Source organism: Hyla sarda, chromosome 3 (assembly GCF_029499605.1).
Source record: "Hyla sarda isolate aHylSar1 chromosome 3, aHylSar1.hap1, whole genome shotgun sequence".
NCBI classification, from domain to species: Eukaryota; Metazoa; Chordata; class Amphibia; order Anura; family Hylidae; genus Hyla; species Hyla sarda.
Window position 1 is genome coordinate 208,379,388 of NC_079191.1, and position 22,796 is coordinate 208,402,183.

Sequence of the window (22,796 nt, forward strand, 5' to 3'; positions counted from 1 at the left end):
TTCGGTTATACCTTGGTCATACAGACCACTTTTCGCTGCACTGCAACTATGATAAGTTGACCTATTGCAGACTTACAAACAGAAAAAGCAACAACACAGTCCCCAGGTCCAGCAGCAGTATTGAGGTAATACAGATAGTAGGATCAATATAAACAATGTGTCCTAAAATAAAGGATGGGTATAAGGGTGGGGTAGGTACGGGTGGGACCTAGGGGTAGCACGGGCTAGAGGTAGAGTGCCCCTATGGCTATCCTGACCCTAGGTGATCACCCTGCTCTAGGCCTCAACCTAGGCGGAGTGTACGCCCTGATAAGGGCGGCCCCGCTCCGGAACCTTCCCTGATGTACCCTAGAGACCCTATTTAGGAGACAATTAGGAAAGTGTCTCACTGGGGCGCCCTATCTGACTTGGTGGACAGGGAGGTTACCCTAACTTACGGTAGAAGATGTTATATAGCAAGTAGTGTCCCACTGTGGTGTTCATATAAATTTCCCAATGTGTATAGTGTATGACTCAAATTGTAGAGCACTGGGCTATGTACCAGTATTTGTGTCTGTCAGGATAACACAGGTTTAAATGGTAGTATTCTGATGCACTGTAACACAGATAGTTGAAGCTAAGATATAGCAAAGATATCTAATCGCTGTGAAAACAGATACACAAATATCTACCTGTCATAGCCATGGCAGGTAAGAAATGGCAACACTGCTCCAAAATCACTGTTCTCAACACAGAGCTAGAATGCTTAGTTACTATAAACAACCACAGCAGACAATGATGGCACCCTCTGGTTGTCATAGGCGACAAAAATGATATACAAATCAACATGGATTTCAATTAAATGACTTTTGAAACCCCATAAATCCAAATGTAAAGTCATACACAACACTGGTTAGCCGCTGTAAATATGCACAAGTGAAGGACCAGTGGGATACTTATCAAGGCTGCTAGAGGACCGGAGGACTGCAGTCCCTACGCGTTTCACCCCCTCAGTTCTTCAGGGGACAGATAGAGGGGCGATATGGAGTAAATGGACAATCCCATGATGGCGGATGGAGAGCAGTAAGGTGAAAAACCGCTAGTGGCCATGTTGTCCTGTGCCTCCCTGGGATTTAAGTAGTGATACCAGATCCTCCCCTAACCATACTAAGTCCAATCAAAACTGCTGTCTGAAAGAGTTGGACTCACCTGATAGGTCCGTATCAGCAAATGTATTGTACTCCGGAAGCGGCGTCAGACGCCGAAGTCCCGCCGCTATGGAGTACGAGATGCCGGAAGTAAACAGACAGCACGTGTATGTGCACATCAGATGACCGGGACGAGATGCCGGAAGTAAACAGACAGCACGTGTATGTGCGCATCAGATGACCGGGACCCTTACGTCATGTGATGCATGACGTGGGACAAAACTCCCATAGTGGGCGGGTATATTGAATGCGGTCTGATGATAAAGGTAAAGATAGATGTGCGCATGCTCTATACACGGTTCTAATGTCAATTATAAATATGGACCTGTTGTTGATAGAACTAAAGATGCAACCATGTAGGTCATCATTGGTGGTTCATAGTCGTATGAGTAACCACCTTAAATTAATAAATGGACAAAAATGGGGATAAGGGGGATGTAGAGGTACTGGCTCGTAGAGTAGACACAGTTTCACTTTATCAAAAATGGGACTTCATCCCTACTACTTCTCAAATAGTCCAGCCTATATTCATAGGCAGAACATAGATAAGTCCATTGGTTCCGATTTGCACCAACCGACATTCTATAATAAAAAGGTTATACAAACATTTATACATAATGTAGGATGGACCGAAGTTATGTCCCTCATCTATATAGAAAAATGGCACCATTTTGTGCCAATGGGCATGGAATTTCTGGATATTCGTGATCCAATGGTACTTAGGCATTATCTGTGACAATGCCTATTAAGGTTCACCTATGCCATAGAATCTAGGATTAAGATAGACTGTTTACAGAACTGACCTATTAAATATAAGACGTGAAGGATAGAATCTCATTTAAACCCGATGGGGCAGTGGATCTAAATTTATAGATCCAAAACGTTTCTTTCTGGAGTAGGCGACGATCCAAATCCCCTCCTCTTGGAGAGGGACGCACTATTTCCAGAGCTGAAAAGGAACAGGTTTTTGGATTCCCACCATGTACTTCATGAACATGTCGTGCAATTGGGGTGTCCCGTTGATGGGAGATATCGTTAATGTGTTCGCAGACTCTGCGACGAAACTCCCTTGTGGTTTTCCCAATTTGGGCATCCACATTGGCATAGGTAAACTACCCCCTTTGTCTGACAGTTCACGAAATCCCTCAAAAAGAATTCTTCACCGGTGACTGAGCTGATGTTACTTTTTGTTTTTCTCATGAATTCACACGCTTTGCAGCCACTACATCTAAAATTTCCCAGTATACGGCGATTCAGCCATGTTCCCTGGGGAGTAGGCCTAGTGTAGTGGCTGTGCATGAGGCGGTCACCAAGGCTACGTCCCCTTCTGTATGTTAACAAAGGGCGGTCAAACACCACCCTGTCTAGTAACGGGTCCGCTTGTAAGATTGACCAATGTTTGTTAAGTATATTCAAGATAGATGATCTTCCTACATCAAATGTCCCTATGATTCGTGTCGCCCCAGTTTTTGGTTTGGGTGGATTTGGTTTTAATAATTCCATTCGTTCCCTACCCTTGGCTTGTTGGAAAGCCTTTCTCAGGACATCCATCGGGTATCCCCGTTGGAGGAAGCGATCTCTCAATTTATTGGCCTCCCTATAGAAGTCCTGATCGGAGGAACAATTGCGTTTCACCCTTAAATACTGGCCTTTTGGAATGCCCTTCTTTAAGGCCGGAGGATGAAAGCTGGACCAGTGTAGTAAGCTATTGGTTGCTGTAGGCTTGCAGAATAAACTGGTAGAGAGACCTCCCTCAGGGTTTTTGAAGACCCGAATATCCAAAAATGACAGTGTGTTCATTCATTTCATGAGTGAAGCTCAGAACTATATTGTTGTTATTTAGGGATTCCATAAATAGCTGGAATTGTGACCGAGTACCAGACCAGAGAACAAAAATGTCATCAATGTACCTGGCCCACAATAGAATATGTGGGGACCAGGTACATTCGTCTGGTGGGAAGACCAAGGTGTCTTCCCACCAGCCCAGGAGGAGATTTGCGTATGTGGGGGCACAGGGGCTCCCCATCGCGGTCCCCCTGAGCTGGTGGTAGATCTTCCCATCAAACAAAAAATAATTATGTGTGAGGATGTATTGTAGAAGAGATACGATGAGTTGATTGTGAGGCCGGTAAAAATTGCCCCGAGTTTTGAGAAAATACTCTACCGCATGAAGGCCGCAGTTGTGAGGTATAGAGCTGTAAAGAGCTTCTACATCTATACTGGTGAGGATCACGTCTTGTCCTATGTCGATACCGTCGATCCTATGGAGGAAGTCCGTGGACATATGATGGTAAAGCCGTCACGAATCTCCTCAACATACGATCAACGTATACGCCAATGGCCTCTGTCAGAGAGCCATTCCCTGAAACAATTGGTCGGCCTTTAAGTGGCTTCGTGCCCTTGTGTATTTTGGGCAAACAATAAAATGTAGCGATTTGTGGTTTGTGGGGGAGGAGAAAACCTAATTCCTTTTCATCAATCAGGCAGTTGGTTTTAGCCTCAAAAAGGATAGATTTAAGTTCCTCCATAAATAATGGAGTGGGGTCCGTGGATAAAGTGCCATAATTCTCCCTAGATGATAAAAGGGACATACACATGCGTCTGTAGTTGGTATGATCTAATACAACCAGATTGCCCCCTTTTTCCGCCGGCTTCACTACCAGCTCATCGTCGTCCTCCAAGGTTTTGAGGGCTATCATTTCTTCTTTAGTCAGATTAGAATGATATTTTTCTTTTTCTGGGTTCAGCAATTCAATTTCCCCGGAAACTACTTGTAGAAATATATCCACACTCGTAAGGTCCGACACAGGTGGCATTAGTGTACTTTTCTGCCTGAGATCCGTAAAGGGGCCCGTCCCTAGTTCACGGTCATTGGCCTCCTGTAGTTCCTCTAAAGCACGGACCTCAGGAAGAATATCCTCAGGGATGCCCATCTCCAGACACTGACGTCTGTCATGAAGGCGAAAGAAACGATGCCACTTTAATTTCCTGCAAAATAAATGTAGGTCTTTTATCCGTGTAAATTTATCTAGTTTACTGACTGGTACAAATGAAAGTCCTTTTCTCAGTACATTTTTTTGTTCCTCAGAGAGAATCTTATCCGACAAATTGATTATCTCTAGCGTATCCTTGGTTGCTATTTGGTTTGTTGATGCCGGGAGATCTCGTCCTCTAAAAAAGAGGATGATGATGCCACTGAAGAGGAGGATGAGGAGGGCGTTATTCCTAGTTGACTTCTTGTGGATGCAACTTCCCGTTTTGGGTTGCGACGGGGTGGACCATTTGATGCATTTCCTCTCCTCCTTCCTCTGCCCCCTCTTCTGCCAGAGGGACCTCCTCGCCCTCGATTGGGCCATTTATTCGGCCCCTCTGTCTCTGAGTATTCCGGTTCTGACGAGGTGATATCCGAACTTGTGTTTTCGTTGTTTTTAGTCGTCTTAAAGTTGTAGGCCTTCTTATTTTTGAAGTCGGTGAGATCCTTGACGAATTGCCTGTGTTTCCTGTCGCGGATCTGATTCTGAAACTTTTCCACTGTATTTTGGAGAATACTCTCCTGTCGGGAATAGTCAGAATCTACTTTAAACTGTAGCGCTTTTTTCGCTATATCACATAGATTTTGAGACGACTCAGCAAAGGTCTTTTTTTCTTCATCCAAAAATAAGGTCATGAAGCGTATAGAGCTATCCGTAGCTTCTATCTCCCACTTCTCCAATAATGTCGGGGTCTGGCACCGTTCGGCTGGTACAATGTTAATACGTAGTCCCTGCGGTACAATTTTTTGTTTAATGTAGTTTTCCAGAGTCTGGATCTCCCACCAGGATTTAATCTTATTTTTGTAGCTATTGGTCAGTTTCTTAAAGACTCCTTTCACCGTAGGAGTGCCCACTGTAGATGGTGTCCACTCCTGGTCAGAAAAGACGTCGGTTACATCAGTCATCCAAGATTCGTTATTGGCAGTTGTATCCAGAAATCCTGCCATATCCACTATCCAATTCCAGAATTCACAGAAGTAGATAAATAATTTTATAATGTACCAGTCAAATTGTAAATCACAGAAAACATTAAAACTTTACTTTTAATAAATCACTCTAAAATATATAGACCATCAAAAACCACATATAACAATTCTGGTGTTGTACCCAAATATCGTACATCCAACCAGAAAGGACAATTTCGGTTATACCTTGGTCATACAGACCACTTTTCGCTGCACTGCAACTATGATAAGTTGACCTATTGCAGACTTACAAACAGAAAAAGCAACAACACAGTCCCCAGGTCCAGCAGCAGTATTGAGGTAATACAGATAGTAGGATCAATATAAACAATGTGTCCTAAAATAAAGGATGGGTATAAGGGTGGGGTAGGTACGGGTGGGACCTAGGGGTAGCACGGGCTAGATGTAGAGTGCCCCTATGGCTATCCTGACCCTAGGTGATCACCCTGCTCTAGGCCTCAACCTAGGCGGAGTGTACGCCCTGGTACATCAGGGAAGGTTCCGGAGCGGGGCCGCCCTTATCAGGGCGTACACTCCGCCTAGGTTGAGGCCTAGAGCAGGGTGATCACCTAGGGTCAGGATAGCCATAGGGGCACTCTACATCTAGCCCGTGCTACCCCTAGGTCCCACCCGTACCTACCCCACCCTTATACCCATCCTTTATTTTAGGACACTTTGTTTATATTGATCCTACTATCTGTATTACCTCAATACTGCTGCTGGACCTGGGGACTGTGTTGTTGCTTTTTCTGTTTGTAAGTCTGCAATAGGTCAACTTATCATAGTTGCAGTGCAGCGAAAAGTGGTCTGTATGACCAAGGTATAACCGAAATTGTCCTTTCTGGTTGGATGTACGATATTTGGGTACAACACCAGAATTGTTATATGTGGTTTTTGATGGTCTATATATTTTAGAGTGATTTATTAAAAGTAAAGTTTTAATGTTTTCTGTGATTTACAATTTGACTGGTACATTATAAAATTATTTATCTACTTCTGTGAATTCTTTTTACACTAAGAACTGAACTGCTGCTGAGATGAGAGAAAAGCCTTGGTTTTTCTTTGAGTTCAGAGTTCTGAACTTTACCTATAAAAGATCCTCTTCCATCCCTGATTCCTGCCTGATCACATGAAATGGCTGTGTAAAGCATTATAATGTTATGTTTATCTGCAGCCAAATTAGCAGCAGAACCATTAAAATCAATTAAATCTGCTGCACAGCGGGAAAGATCCGCCCATTTGAATGTGACCTAAAAAGTTTTATTTGTGCTGTGAAGTGCAAGTATCTGATGAAAAAATGACTTAAGCTACTGTGTAGAGTGGGGCCTCTTTGGTGGTCAGAAGAAGAGCTAGTGAAACAGTCTGGCTGGGAGGGCAATTTGCAGTGTTAGGTTTATGCTGTCACCGGAGTGGTAGGCTAAATGTAGGCCTAAAAGGCGGCCTGGATAGTTAGTTCTGAAATGTGGCCCAACTTGTGGTGCCTGTTTTTTTATTTTTATTTTGGATGTCCTGAGAGCATGGCACTGAGCCTGGTAGACAGTGGAAGGAATAGTGACAGAGTGGGGTCCACAGAAATAAGACCAGTCCCAAAACTGGGAGAGCTAAAAGCAGATTTGAAGGCAGGCTTTAGTGAAGCCTACTAAGCACAAATTGACAAGTAATGATATTGTAGGTCAGATACAGGTTCTGAAAAAGTCACTAAATATATGAAAGAAATGTGTGTAAAAGGTGTGGACCTGTGTGAAGTAACACAGGCCTGGAAGGGAGCTCCTGTGAAGAGAACAGGTACCTGTGAGGGCATAGTCACCTAAATTAAAGGACAAGTATCATGTAAGAAAACGTATCCAAAGGATAGGGGATAAGTTTTAGATCACGGGGATCCGAGCAATGCCCTACGATGCGGCGGGGGTCGTGACGCGCCGCTGTATAGGGGAGCCGGGGCTTTAAACAGGAGATCAGAGGGGGCCCCAGTGCTCTGGCACTCTGCAATCTAAAACGTATCCCCTATCCTTCGGTTTTTTTTTTTTAACATGATACTTGTCCTTTAACCCCTTAAGGACTTAACCCTTTTTCACCTTAAGGACTCGGCCGTTTTTTGCAATTCTGACCACTGTCACTTTAAACATTAATAACTCTGGAATGCTTTTAGTTATCATTCTGATTCCGAGATAGTTTTTTCATGACATATTCTACTTTAACATAGTGGTAAATTTTTGTGGGAAATTGCATCCTTTCTTGGTGAAAAATCCCCAAATTTGATGAAAAAAATGAAAATTTAGCATTTTTCTAACTTTGAAGCACTCTGCTTGTAAGGAAAATGGATATTCAAAATACATTTTTTTGGGGTTCACATATACAATATGTCTACTTTATGTTTGCATCATAAAATTTATGAGTTTTTACTTTTGGAAGACATCAGAGGGCTTCAAAGTTCAGCAGCAATTTTCAAATTTTTCACAAAAGTTTCAAACTCACTCTTTTTCAGTGACCAGTTCAGTTTTGAAGTGGATTTGAAGGGTCTTCATATTAGAAATACCCCACAAATGACCCCATTATAAAAACTGCACCCCCCAAAGTATTTAAAATGACATTCAGTAAGTGTTTTAACCCTTTAGGTGTTTCACAGGAATAGCAGCAAAATGAAGGAGAGAATTCAAAATCTTCATTTTTTACACTCGCATGCTCCTGTAGACCCAATTTTTGATTTTTTGCAAGGGGTAAAAAGGAGAACATTTTTACTTGTATTTGAAACCCAATTTTTCTCGAGTAAGCTTATACCTCATATGTCTATGTTAATTGTTCGGCGGGCGCAGTAGATGGCTCAGAAGGGAAGGAGCGACAAATGGTTTTGGGGGGGCAAGTCACCTTTAGGAAGCCCCTATGGTGCCAGAACAGCAAAAAAAAAAAAAAAACACATGGCATACCATTTTGGAAACTAGACCCCTCGGGGAACGTAACAAGGGGTAATGTGAACCTTAATACCCCACAGGTGTTTCACAACTTTTGCATATGTTGAAAAAAAAATGCTTGGTTTCCCAAAAATTTTACATTTTAAAAAAGGGTAATAGCAGAGAATAACTCCCAAAATTTGAAGCCCAATTTCTCCCGATTCAGAAAACACCCCAAATGGGGGTGAAAAGTGCTCTGCTGGCGCACTACAGGTCTCAGAAGAGAAGGCGTCACATTTGGCGTTTTGGAAGCAAATTTTGCTCTTGGGGCATGCCGCATTTAGGAAGCCCCTATGGTGCCAGAACAGCAAAAAAAAGCCCACATGGCATACCATTTTGGAAACTAGACCCCTCGGGGAACGTAACAAGGGGTAATGTGAACCTTAATACCCCACAGGTGTTTCACGACTTTTGCATATGTAAAAAAATATATATATATTCTACCTAAAATGCTTGGTTTCCCAAAAATTTTACATTTTTAAAAAGGGTAATAGCAGAAAATACCCCCCAAAATTTGTAACACAATTTCTCCCGAGTACGGCAATACCCCATATGTGACCCTAAACTGTTGCCTTGAAATAAGACAGGGCTCCAAAGCGAAAGAGCTCCATGCGCATTTGAGGCCTGAATTAGGGATTTGCATAGGGGTGGACATAGGGGTATTCTACGCCAGTGATTCCCAAACAGGGTGCCTCCAGCTGTTGTAAAACTCCCAGCATGCCTGGACAGTCAGTGGCTGTCTGGCAATACTGGGAGTAGTTGTTTTGCAACAGCTGGAGGCTCCGTTTTGGAAACAGTGGCGTACCAGACGTTTTTCATTTTTATTGGGGAGGGGGGCTGTGTATATGTAGTGTTTTTTACTTTTTATTTTATTTTGTGTTAGTGTAGTGTAGTGTTTTTAGGGTACAGTCGCACGGGCGGGGGTTCACAGTAGTTTCTCGCTGGCAGTTATAGCTGCGGCAGAAAATTTGCCGCAGCTCAAACTTGCAGCCGGATACTTACTGTAAACCTCCGCCCATGTGAGTGTACCCTATACGTTCACATTGGGGAGGGGGGAACATCCAACTGTTGCAAAACTACAACTCCCAGCATGCACTGATAGACCGTACATGCTGGGAGTTGTAGTTATGCAACAGCTGGAGGCATACTACTTTGGCTGGGGATTGTAGTTATGCAACAGCTGGAGACACACTGGTTTGCTACTTAACTCAGTGTTTCACAACCAGTATGCCTTCAGCTGTTGCAAAACTACAACTCTCAGCAGTCACCGACAGCCAACGGGCATGCTGGGAGTTGTAGTTATGCAACCAGCAGATGCACCACTACAACTCCCAGCATGCACTTTAGCTGTTTGTGCAAGCTGGGAGTTGTAGTTATACAACAGCTGAAGGTACACTTTTCTGTAGAAAAAATGTGCCTCCAGCTGTTGCAAAACTATAAGTCCCAGCATGCCCATAAGGGAATGCCGGGAGTTATGGTGGTCTGCCTCCTGCTGTTGCATAACTACAGCTCTCAGCATGCCCTTTTTGCATGCTGGGAGCTGTTGCTAAGCAACAGCAGGAGGCTGTCACTCACCACCTACTGCTGCTCCCGCACACATGTCGCCGCCGCTCCTGGAGCCCCGATCCCAACATTTACGCCGGGGATCGGGGTCCCCAGCTCCCGGGGTCCTCTCCCCGCACCCGCTCACTTGCTCCGGAAGAGGGGCGGAGCTGGTTGCGGGAGTGACACCCGCAGCAGGTGCCCTGATTAGTCGGCCGGTAAACCGGCCGAAGAATCAGGGCGATCGTGAGGTGGCACTAGTGCCACCTCACCCCTGCTGGCTATGGGTGTTCGGGGCCGTCAGAGACGGCCCCAAACAGCCTGTAATTCCGGGTCACTGGGTCACTGGAGACCCGATTGACCCAGAATCTGCCGCAGATCGCTGGGCTGAATTGTCCAGCGATCTGCGGCCATTGCCGACATGGGGGGTCATCATGACCCCCCTGGGCGATATGCCCCGATGCCTGCTGAATGATTTCAGCAGGCATCGGGCACCAGCTCCCCTCCGGCTAGCGGCAGGGGGCCGGGATTTGACAGGACGTACTCAAATGTCCTGAGTCCTTAAGGACTCGGAAAAGGGTCCGTTTGAGTACGTCCTGCGTCCTTAAGGGGTTAAAGGGGTATTCCAGGAAAAAACTTTATGTATATGTATATATAATATGAACTGGCTCCAGAAAGTAAAACAAATTTGTAAATTACTTCTATTAAAAAAAATCTTAATCCTTCCAATGATTATCAGCTGCTGAAGTTGAGTTGTTCTTTTCTGTCAACAGCACTCTCTGCTGACTTCTCTGCTTTTCTCGAAAACTGCACAGAGTAGAAGAGGTTTGCTATGGGGATTTGCTTCTGCTCTGGACAGTTCCCGAGACAGGTGTCATCAGAGAGCACTTAGACAGAAAAGAACAACTCAACTTCAGCAGCTCATAGGTACTGAAAGGATTAAGATTGTTTAATAGAAGTAATTTACAAATCTATTTAACCTTCTTGAGCCAATAAATATATATGTATATTAAAAAAAAGTTTTCTTTCCTGCATAACCCCTTTAATCTTTCAGAACTGAAAAGAAATATAGTCCAAAATGTTTCTGGTGCAAAAAGGGCATACTTGGTCAGTTTTCAGAAACCCCAACTGCATAGCAAACTAGAAAGATATATAATGATCTTTAACCAATGAAACTACATAAAATGTTATTCTTTGCCTTTTTCAAGACATAAAACAGACAGGAAAATGTTAAAAGCACTACATAGGATATACAATATATGGCCAAAAGTATTCTGACACCTACACATTACCGCTACAGGAGCTTTTAGGACATCCCATTCTAAGTCTATAGGCAATAATATGGAGTTGGTCCTCCTCCGCAGTTATAATAGCTTCTACTCCTCTGAGAAGACTTTCCATAAGAGCTTTTGTGAGGCTAGACACTGATGTTGGACAAAAGGTCCTGACTCACAATCTCCATTCCAGTTCATCCCAAAGCAGTGGTGCAGCAATTGGGGTCGCAACAGTCGCATTTGTGTCCAAGCACCTATGGCAGGGAGACCCACATGCACACATCTCTACAGCTTTGGCTGCGCTGATAGGTCACACAGACCCAGCGGTGCAGCGTTCTAGGTGTGCTGCAGTCAGGGAGTAAGAAGTGCTGGGAGGCCAGCAAAAAAGTATGCCTTACCCTGTCTTCACTGTCTAAAATGTCAGTATGCTGAAACAATAAGATTTCCTTGTACTGGAGCTAAAGGGCCCAGGCCACATCTATAAAAACAACCCAAAGCATTATCCCTTCTTCACCAGTCTTGACTGTTGGCACAATGCAGTCGGGTAAGTAACATTCTCCATACATTTGCAATCAGACTCCCAGATAGAGAAGAGTGATTTGTCACTCCACAGATTACATTTCCATTGCCTCAGAGTTGGGCGTGGTGATGTAAGACTATGTTCACACAATGGAATTTCCTTGTGGTTTCAATGGAATTCTGTTGCGCTGTTCACATAGAATTTCTGCTCCGGAAACTTCTTGCACAGAAATTAAAATTCAGGTGTCCATAGAAATAATAGACATGTCTATACTCCGCACGGAAATGCACTGCCGTCCATGAGATGGCGCATTTCCAAGTGTTTCTTGCGCTGGCATGTTCTGTTGGGGCTCCATTGTCCGCACAGAGATTTTCATTGCGGATATTCCCCCGTGTGCACATATCCTAAGGCTTGCGTGTGGTCCTTTGCCATGAAAATACAGGCACACAGATCTTTTACTTTGAGTGTACTGCCAGATAAGGGTTGGAATTCTACAGTTATTGATATACCTTGGTTCTGGCAACGTTTATGCACTATGCTCTTCAGTATATGGTGACCCCACTATATGACTTTATGAAGCATGCCACTTTGTAGCGGAGTTGCTGTGGTTCCTACACACGCTTTTTTTTTTTTTTTTTTTTAAATAATACCAGTCACAGTTGAATTCATGGAGCTCTTTAAAATGTCCCATTCTTTTTTTTCCCCCTGTGAACTGTGGGCAAACATACTACCGAAAAAGAGTCACAGTCATGTACAAGAACTCACATTAATGATTGAACATGGGTAACATAGAAACACAGAATGTGTCGGCAGATAAGAACCATTTGGCCCATCTATTTCTGCCCAATATTCTGAATACTATGTATAGTCCCTGGCCCTATCTTATATGAAGGATAGCCTCATGTCTGTCCCATGCATACATAAACTCCTCCACTGTACCTGCAGCTACCACCAGGTAAAGGAACACCGTTAGCATGGGTACAGAGAATACACAAAACAACAACCTCAGTGATTATCAATACCAAAAGAACACCTGCACATGTGAGACGAAGAGCGAACGGGCATCAGATTCAGAAAAAAACGTTTTCAAATTCTTTCATTCAGACCTAAACCCATTGTGGTTCACCTTCGCCTTTGCTAATACGCCTATGAATGAAATAATAAGGAAAGCAATAATAAAAAACTGGTTCATTCTCCAGCAAGATGACGTTCTGCAGGAATATACTGCTGACATCCCGATTGTTACATACAGAAGGAGCACAACCATTGGAAACTATATAAAAAAACAAAAGAAAAAGAATGAAAAAAAGAATAAGATCAAAACGCAATGGATGTCTGAACAGAGACTTACAGGCAATTTTGCTTGCGGGTCGTGCTTCTTCTGTGTGTACAATTCTAAATCAAAGTAATTAAAACTAGGAGGATATATGGTAAAAGTCAATCAATTTATAACATGTAGGTCAGACTTCGTGGTCTATGCCATTTTTTGCGACTGCTGATTTTTTACGTGAGCAAAACAATACGCCCACTTTTTCATTGTATTAGAGAACATTTTAGGTCTCTACGGACTGGCATCGGGGCCACAAAACTGATTTATCATGTTATGACGGATCCACAAAGTCTCTAAAATTTGCAGCTTTGGAGAGAATTGAAATATTTAGCACAAGAGAGAAGAGGCATCAGCGTCTGTTAATTAAGAAATCCGGGTGGATATCAAGACTGAATGCCACAATGGGTTTAGGTCTGAATGAAAGAATTGAATTAAAAAAGTTTTTTCTGAATCTGATTCCCGTTCTCTCTTTGTCTCACATGTGCAGGTGTTTTTTTGTTTTTAAAGGTATTGTTAATCACTGAGGTTGTTGTTTTGTTTATTCCCTGTACCCATGGTAACGGTGTTCCTCCACCTTTATAACGCACCTGTAGAGGTGAATTAATCAGGGGCCTGATGAAGCGCTGTGTGCGTGATACGGCCTGTCGCCCAACCCACCTTGTTCCGTCCGCTCTCCCTTGCATGTTTGTATGCTGCCAAACTATATGAAATAAAAGAAGCTTGATGACCCCGAATGACCTGGTGAGTGCTCCATTTCTTTACTGTTTATTTGGGACTAATACTTCCTGATATCACTACAGAAACCTTTGCCCCTCTTATTTAAAACTATGTTCTTTTGTGGTAGAATTTCTTCTTTTAAAATGTATGCATATAGACATCAATAAATAAACAGAATAAAAAGCCACAAAAGAGGCAATGATACAGAGAGCTCAATCACTTAGGGGACAGCGAAGGCCCTAAGCCCCAGCCTGGTATTTTATTTTGTAGAACTACATGTCAAAAGGAAAGTTTAACAGAAAAAGTGAATGTCATGGTATAAAAGGCAGACTGCATTGGTGAGTGCTAGATTTTATACACCCACCATTGGTGTGGTCTAATCATTTTGTTTGTGTAAGGCGTAAGCATAACTCTTACCAAAAGTTGAAAGCAACCTCACCAACCTTGAACTCAATGCTACTAAACAGTTACTTTTTATACTAATTAAAATATTCAACATAACTGTAATGGCATCACAGCCTGCAGTAAAACATAGACTTTAAGCTATAACCAATAATGTCATAAATCCTGCAACAAATCTCACTGAAGGACAGTAAAATACTAAGTTATGTAAACATGAAATAAAAAGTCAGTAAATCATCTTATATGCTGTCACGCCCCCTCCCATAGACTTGCATTAAGGAGGTGGGCCGTGACATCACGAGGGGGCGGGGCCGTGATGTCACTATGCTCCGCCCTGTGTCACCTGTCATTACACACAGAGCAAGTTTGCTCTGCGCAGTGATGACAGCAGGGTGCCGAAGCCCCCAATGTCTTGCAATAATAGTAAGATAACCAATAAATACCAGTCCTCGATGCATGTCTAGCAAACCAATCATGCTATCTAGCAAACAAAAAAAAACTAGCTTGAAAAGGAATACAAAACACACAATACAGATGTAGTGCTCACCATCATAAATGGCAACTCAAACGCCTGGGCTGGGTACAAGAGGTGAGGGGTAATGCACACAGATCTATATGCTTTATGACTCACTACATTTGCCACTTAAAGTACAGATGCTTGGTCACTGGACACGAACGTCTGGTTCTCCATCGCACCGCATTAGCCTGTGTGGTATTTACCATCTGCCTTCCCTGCATCCTCCATCTGCTCTCCTTATTTAGAGAGTACCTCCTACTCTTCTCACCACTATTCTGGATGTTTATGACTGCTATGTCAGACATCAGGAGAGGTATTACTTTTATCATGGTGATTCTTCTGTATCTATTCTATTATCATTTAGAGGCTTTGCCAAACTTTCTCCACCCTATACACCTAGGGTGTTTTTTATTTTCTGGATCTATCTTATATGTTGTATCGCTTCTGTGGATTGTACCTTATCGTGACTATGGATATAGATGCAGTGCTCTGTGAATTGTGAAATGCTATGTAGGATCGGCATCATTGTATGCAACTCATAATTTAGACCATCGAAAAGTGAGGTGCATTGTGACTGCCTAATATCTCTCTACCACATGTTCTGTGTGGACCCTTGACTGGCTGTTTCTTGACATTGTTTATGTTTCTGCGATGTCGATTGAACTGTCATCATCTGAGACGTCATCATTTTAGTTTTAGTGTATACTATACCATTCTAACTGTGTTATTGTGACTAATCCAACCTAATTATCTGTGACTAACAATGTCTAGGTCTTAGTTGACTGATTGTTTGTAAATGTTTAATAATGTATTGGTTTGTTTGTGTCTCCTCCATCCCTAAACAACTCAATTACTATTATGAGAGAAACGCGTTGGAAACAGGAATATGAGATCTGTAATGCTGATATGTTAATATTCTATGTCTATGACACTGTGATTGGTTTTCTTTAAGAGGTTTATATAGTGCTATTTACCCTCATTACCCCCCTTCCCCTGTCCACATTTGTAGTATAGGAAGGGAATTCCGCACACTAGGCAGGGATATCAGTAAGGGTGGTTATCATGGACGGACACCTGTACCCGTTTCCCCTCTCCATGTAGCGCTATCACCATTACAACCTCTATAGTATGTACATATAAGTCGAGCTAATTAAGTGGATTTATTAAGTATATTGCATTGTAAATCATGTAAATGTTTACATTTATATACATTGTTTGTATTTTATTTGCAGATAGCAGTAAAAGTTATGTTTTATCCTAATGTGCCTAATGGGTGTGTTTCTTTAAGGTTGATGGTGTATACACCTAGGGCTATGTATCTTTAGGTCCGATTGGGTGACCTTCATCTATAGCCTGTTCTATACAGTTGGTCACTGGTGGTAACATTGATTGTTAGAAAATAGACAAGCATTTGGGGATCGGAAGAAGCCACATTGGGAGCTGCAGGAGACCTGGGATAAGTAAGAATTTTTTTTTTTCACCAGCACCACCAATATACGAATAATTTTATAACACTCGAATACCCCTTTTATTTAAAAGAAAATATCCATGTGAAACCTTGTAGGCTCCATGCTGTAATGACAGGGGCTGACCACAAGACAACCAAACTGGATGTCACCTATAGGTGTTGCCTTTCTTGCGTTCTAACAGTCACTCCCAGTACTTATATACCCTCAGGACTTAGAGTAGGGCCAAGACAATTGCAAGGGCAAATCTATGAAAGCATGTATCAACACAGCATAGCTAGAACAGGACCTCACTAACAGATAACAGAAACCGAATGATGATGAAAAGAATGATGGCACAAATAATAAAGATGGTAGAGAGGGCAGTCAGGAATTAAAGCAGATGATGAATAGAAACAAACCACAAAGCCTCACTGCATAGAGGAAGAGGATAGAGACAAGTATAAAGCAGATGATGAATAGAAACAAACCACAAAGCCTCGCTGCATAGAGGAAGAGGATAGAGACAAGTAAGCTGTGTTAGTAATGGCTATGTGTAAGTTAGTAATATCTGTGTGTGTAAGTAATGTCTGTGTATGTGATATCTGTGTGTTGCATGTTTACTAATCCAGTCACCCCAAGACCTACACTCACTATTCTGCTGTTACATCATGTCTTTATCCGCCAGTCACTTCCAGAGCTGCACTCACTATTCTTCTCTTACATCATGTTTTATCATACTGTCTTCTTCAGAGCTGCACTCACCATTCTGCTGTTACAAAATGACTTCTACTGCATTCACCTCCAGATCTGCACCAGCTGTCCAAGTGTAATAGGAGTGGGATTGCTGTAATCAAACTCCTATTACTCTCGGCAGCCTGTACATGCTGAGATCGCACAGATCTTAACATGTACAGTTTGCCTGTGAGTGATAGAAGTGTGGCTTCTGCCATTCAGTGGCATATTTATGGGGGGGGATGCCACCCGCTGGGGGGGGCATCTCACAATTCTCAGCTCTGTAACTTACAGGCTCTAAGTGCAAGTCGTACTATGCAGTACAGGGGCACCACACCAACGTGCACCTACAGCCTGTACTCACTGCTGTGCTGCCTACATTTACTGGGGGGGGGGGGGGGGGGGCAGCTGACTCCATCTCCCCCTGTTAGTGGACATCAGTGAGGCAGGCAGCGCCAGTGTTGCCACTACCTTTTGCCCCTCAATTACTGGAGCGATGATTCAATTCCAATAGGAACATGCTGGCAGTCAACACATTCCTATCACTTCACTGTGCAATCTCAGCATGTACAGGTTGCCTAAGAGTGACAGGAGTGTAATTAAAGCAACCACACTCCTATGACCCTCTGCAGACTGTACAGGAGGAGAAATAAATTATATTGTATGCAAGCTGGGGCATCTATAAAAAGGTGTGGCTTGAACATGGGGGCCACATGATTTTCTACTGCCCGGGGCCGACTGAGGGATCAACCCACCCCTTCTCCAAAAATATGTGTTATGAATAGCAGGCATCATCCTACTATTTGTTAGATCAGTTGATCTTACTTCTTAGGTCAGGGTTTGTTTTTAGTAGTTTAATTGGTTAGGGTCACTTTTATATGCATGTCCTTAAAGGGGTACTCCACCCCTAGACATCTTATCCCCTATTCAAAGGATAGGGGATAAGATGTCAGATCGCCGGGGTCCCGCTGCTGGGGACCCCGGGAATCGCTGCTGCAGCACCCCGCTATCATTACTGCGCAGAGTGAGATCGCTCTGCACGTAATGACGGGCGATACAGGGGCCTGAGCATCGTTACGTCAAGGCTCCGCCCCTTGTGACGTCACGGCCCACCCCCGTCAATACAAGTCTATGGGAGGGGGCGTCACGCCCCCTGCCATAGACTTGCATTAAGGGTACGGGCCGTGATGTCATAAGGGGCGGAGCTATGACGTCACGCTGCTCCGGCCCCTGTATCGCTTGTCATTACGCACAGAGCGATCTCGCTCTGCGCAGTAATGATAGCGGGGTGCTGCAGCAGCGATTCCCGGGGTCCCCAGCAGCGGGACCCCGGCGATCTGACATCTTACATCTGACACAGAGACAACCGCCACGCCCCCTCCCATAGACTTGTATTGACGGGGGTGGGCCGTGACATCACAAGGGGCGGAGCCTTGACGTAACGATGCTCAGGCCCCTGTATCGCCCGTCATTACGTGCAGAGCGATCTCGCTCTGCGCAGTGATGATAGCGGGGTGCTGCAGCAGCGATCCCCGGGGTCCCCAGCAGAGGGGACCGCGGCGATCTTACATCTTATCCCCTATCCTTTGGATAGGGGATAAGATGCCAGGGGCGGAGTACCCCTTTAAGCACTCTCCTATATAGATCGGTGAAGGGGGGAGAGTTCCTGTACAGAAGTAATAGATCTTTAGATGCCCGCCCCCTCCCTCCCTCCCACTTGCCCCAGGCCACATGCCACCCCCCCCAGCAACCCTCCTGAACTAGCTGTAATATACAGACCTTCAGATTGCTTGCTCTCTGACCTTGAGAAACAGCAAGTCCTGGGTGGGGGAGCCCAGTCCCCATCAGTCCGGCCCTATAAGTCTGCCACTCTTTGGGAACACAGGAAGCTTTAGTAGTAGATAATAAGAAATCCTTAATAGTTACGCAACGTAATGCAAATGTTAAGTACCCATTTTGAAAGATTGCTTTAAATAGTCTATGGGGTTAAATAAATTGTAAGAAAAAGTTAAAGAAAAAAAAATGTGAATAAGCCCCTATACCCAATAACAATTTAAATCAGTACGTGTGTAAATGTGCGAACTATTAAAATATAATGTTAATGATTCCCTACAGTGAATAGTGTAAACGTAAAAAAAGTAAAAAATATGATTTTTTTTTTGTCACATTACATTCTAGAAAAAAAATAGAATAAAAAGTAGTCACATATATGCGAAAGTGTTATAGAAACTACATATCACAAATAATGGGCCCTCATAAAGCCCTGTTTTTATACTACAAAATAGGAACTAATAGTGTGTTATACTTATTTTGTGGGGTTACAAAAATATCCTAAGCACCAGAAATGACAACTAAGCTACTAAAATCTACATTTGTTCAGATTGTATAGCATACATGTATTAAAATACAACTTACATATTAATACAGGCAACCACTTTCATGCAGGTTTGTATCAAACAAAGTAAAAATTTCACGAAAATGCACATTCTTGACAAACATTTGTGTTCAAACACATGCCTTATAGATACAAAATGTACTGTAATGTGAATAACAGTGAGATCTGAAGAGCTCATACTTAAGGCTAAGTTTCCACTTGTTTGTGGCAGTTTTTGGATAGCTGCCACTGCAGTTTTTGAGCCAGAGTCAGAAGTGGATCCATAAGGGAGGAGAAGTGTAAGTTCTTTTATATGTCCTATTTCTTTCGAATACATTTCTGACTTTGGCTCAAAAACTGCAGTGGCAGATATCCAAAAACTGCCAGAAAAAAACCCAAGTGGAAACCTAGCCTAACAGATTGTCCTCGGATTGTGTGTGGTATTGCAGCTCAGTTCCATTAAAGGGAATGGAGCCAAGTTGTAATACCACACACAACGTGAAGACAGGTGTGGAGCTGTTTTTTGGAAGAAATTAGCTCTGTTTTCCCCCTTTTAATTGGGCATTATTTAGGTATATAATTTTCCACCTCTGCATTCTAACCTTAATCAATAATTATAAACATAGGCGTGCGCACGGGGTGTGCCGGGTGTGCCCAGGCACACCCTAATCAAGCCCAGGAAGGCATCCGAGGCCACCACTGAGCAGCCCGCAGAGGACCCCCCCGTCACATTCGGGACATCCCTGTGTCCCGAAAGATCTTTTCGGGACACAAGGATGTCCCAGTAACCTTTCTACAGCGGCCCCTGTGTTAACTTTCAAAACACAGTCATTGACGTCCCATGCGTGCGCCCATATCAACAGAGGAGCGGAGATTCCAGGAAGAGGATGCGCGCGCCGGCCGGAATAGTAAGTGACCAACACGAGCTGGTGTGGGGGAAACTATGTGGGGGAAACTATACTGCACCTAATGTGGGGGAAACTATACTGCACCTAATGTGGGGGAAACTATACTGCACCTAATGTGGGGGAAACTATACTGCACCTAATGTGGGGGAAACTATACTGCACCTAATGTGGGGGAAACTATACTGCACCTAATGTGGGGGAAACTATACTGCACCTAATGTGGGGGAAACTATACTGCACCTAATGTGGGGGAAACTATACTGCACCTAATGTGGGGGAAACTATACTGCACCTAATGTGGGGGAAACTATACTGCACCTAATGTGGGGGAACTATACTGCACCAAATGTGGGGGAACTATCTGCACCTAATGTGGGGGAACTGTACTGCACCTAATGTGGGGGAACTATACTGCACCTAATGTGGGGAACTATACTGCACCTAATGTGGGGGAAATATACTGCACCTAATGTGGGGGAACTGTACAGCACCTAATGTGGAAAGATATACTGCACCTAATGTGGGGAACTATACTGCACCTATTGTGGGGAGCTATACTGCACCTAATGTGGGGGAACTATACTGCACCTAATGTGGGGGAACTATACTGCACCTAATGTGGGGGAACTATACTGCACCTAATGTGGGGGAACTATACTGCACCTAATGTGGGGGAACTATACTGCACCTAATGTGGGGGAACTATACTGCACCTAATGTGGGGGAACTATACTGCACCTAATGTGGGGGAACTATACTGCACCTAATGTGGGGGAACTGTACTGCACCTAATGTGGGGGAACTATACTGCACCTAATGTGGGGGAACTATACTGCACCTAATGTGGGGAAACTATACTGCACCTAATGTGGGGAAACTGTATTGCACCTAATGTGGGGGAACTGTATTGCACCTAATGTGGGGGAACTGTACTGCACTTAATGTAGGGGAACTGTACTGCACTTAATGTAGGGGAACTGTACTGGTGCAGTACAGTTCCCCCACATTAGGTGCAGTACAGTTCCCCCGCATTAGGTGCAGTACAGTTCCCTCGCATTAGGTGCAGTACAGTTCCCCTTCATTAGGTGTAGTACAGTTCCCCCACATTAGGTGCAGTACAGTTCCCCCACATTAGGTGCAGTACAGTTCCCCTGCATTAGGTGCAGTACAGTTCCCTCGCATTAGGTGCAGTACAGTTCCCCTTCCTTTAGGTGTAGTACAGTTCCCCCACATTAGGTGCAGTACAGTTCCCCCACATTAGGTGCAGTACAGTTCCCCCACATTAGGTGGCACCTAATGTGGGGGAACTGTACTGCCAACCTAATGTGGGGGAACTGTACTGCCAACCTAATGTGGGGGAACTGTACTGCCAACCTAATGTGGGGGAACTGTACTGCCAACCTAATGTGGGGGAACTGTACTGCCAACCTAATGTGGGGGAACTGTACTGCCAACCTAATGTGGTGGGACTTATACTGCACCTAATGTGGCAGGACTTATACTGCACCTAATGTGGCAGGACTTATACTGCACCTAATGTGGGGGGACTTATACTGCACCTAATGTGGGGGAACTATACTGCACCTAATGTGGGGGAACTATACTGATTGTGTGTATGTGTGCGTATATATATATATATATATATATATATATATATATATATACAAACAACAAAAAACGTGGTCTCAAATGGCTGGAGGTGCTCAACCCCAAATGCAGTTGTGCATTTATACTGGGGGAGCAGATCCTGCCCTTGTAGTCCGTTGCTAGGGGCGATCCCCAGCATAAAAATGCATACAATGGAGGATGCCTGCAGCGGACCACAAGTGCCACAATAGAATCCTACACCAGATAAACGGTGTGGATGTGTAACAATAGGAATACAATACAGGAATATGGGTGCACTACTGTGGTAGATGTATACAATGACATTGGCTAATCCCTCAACACTGATGTTAAAATTGAGACATTCGCCAGTGTATCCTTATATGAAGGACACACCAGAGCCCGCACACCAACGCCAAGTTTTCTCAAATTGGTGCGAGACCTAACGCTAATCCTACCTGTGCTTGATAAGCAGAACAGGGGCCAGTGGGCAATTACGGCAGCTAATGTGGGGGGACTTATACTGCACCTAATGTCGGGGGACTTATACTGCACCTAATGTGGGGGAACTATACTGCACCTAATGTGGGGGAACTATACTAATTGTGTGTATGTGTGCGTATATATATATATATATATATATATATATATATATATATATATACACACACATATATGCACGCGCGCGGCGTGAGTTTGTGCTTTAGGGTGCACACCCTAATGCAATAGGCTGCGCACGCCTATGATTATAAATCCCTAAACCTAATGTAAAAGGATTACAAAGGTAACGTTCAGGTAAACATAATGGGGTTTATTTACTAAGAGTGGAGTGTAGGTTTCTTTGTGGGTTTTGATTTCCCACTGGTATTTTCCCAAGTTATTTACTAAGGTTTCCCTACATTTTGCTTTTTTTTTTTTACAACTGTTCTGATCTGTCGGGTTTTTCTCAGCTCAAATACAACACTTTTTCTGTGGAAACCTTAGTCAATATGTTGGGATTTTTCAAAACTGTCGGTACCACGTCCCTTTTGTCGGGACCACGCCAACTTTATCCTGTGGCCACGCCCCCTTTTCAGGTTTTTCTTGTAAAATGGAGGGTTTTGGGTTTTTTGGTCGCAAATTGTGTCGCAAGGGACGTACGACACAATTTGGGCGTAAAACCCGACAAAAGAGAGTCAGGATCACGTTAGTAAATAAACCCCAATATGGGTGCTTTATTGCTCCAGCATTATACGCGCATCACCTGAACCACCTGCAGAGGTAGAAATAGTCCCAGATCTGATGAACTGTGGAGG

General features: G+C 43.7%; 1 long non-coding RNA gene across 1 annotated transcript in view; it reads right to left on the reverse strand.

The window, feature by feature from the left end:
- The window catches only part of LOC130362057 (uncharacterized), a 48,064-nt gene that overhangs the window by 21,479 nt on the left and 3,789 nt on the right, over nucleotides 1–22,796 (reverse strand). Inside the window, exon 2 of the long non-coding RNA XR_008891259.1 lies at nucleotides 18,394–18,503. This is a non-coding gene — a long non-coding RNA (uncharacterized LOC130362057). The remainder of the gene's footprint in view (nucleotides 1–18,393; nucleotides 18,504–22,796) is intronic.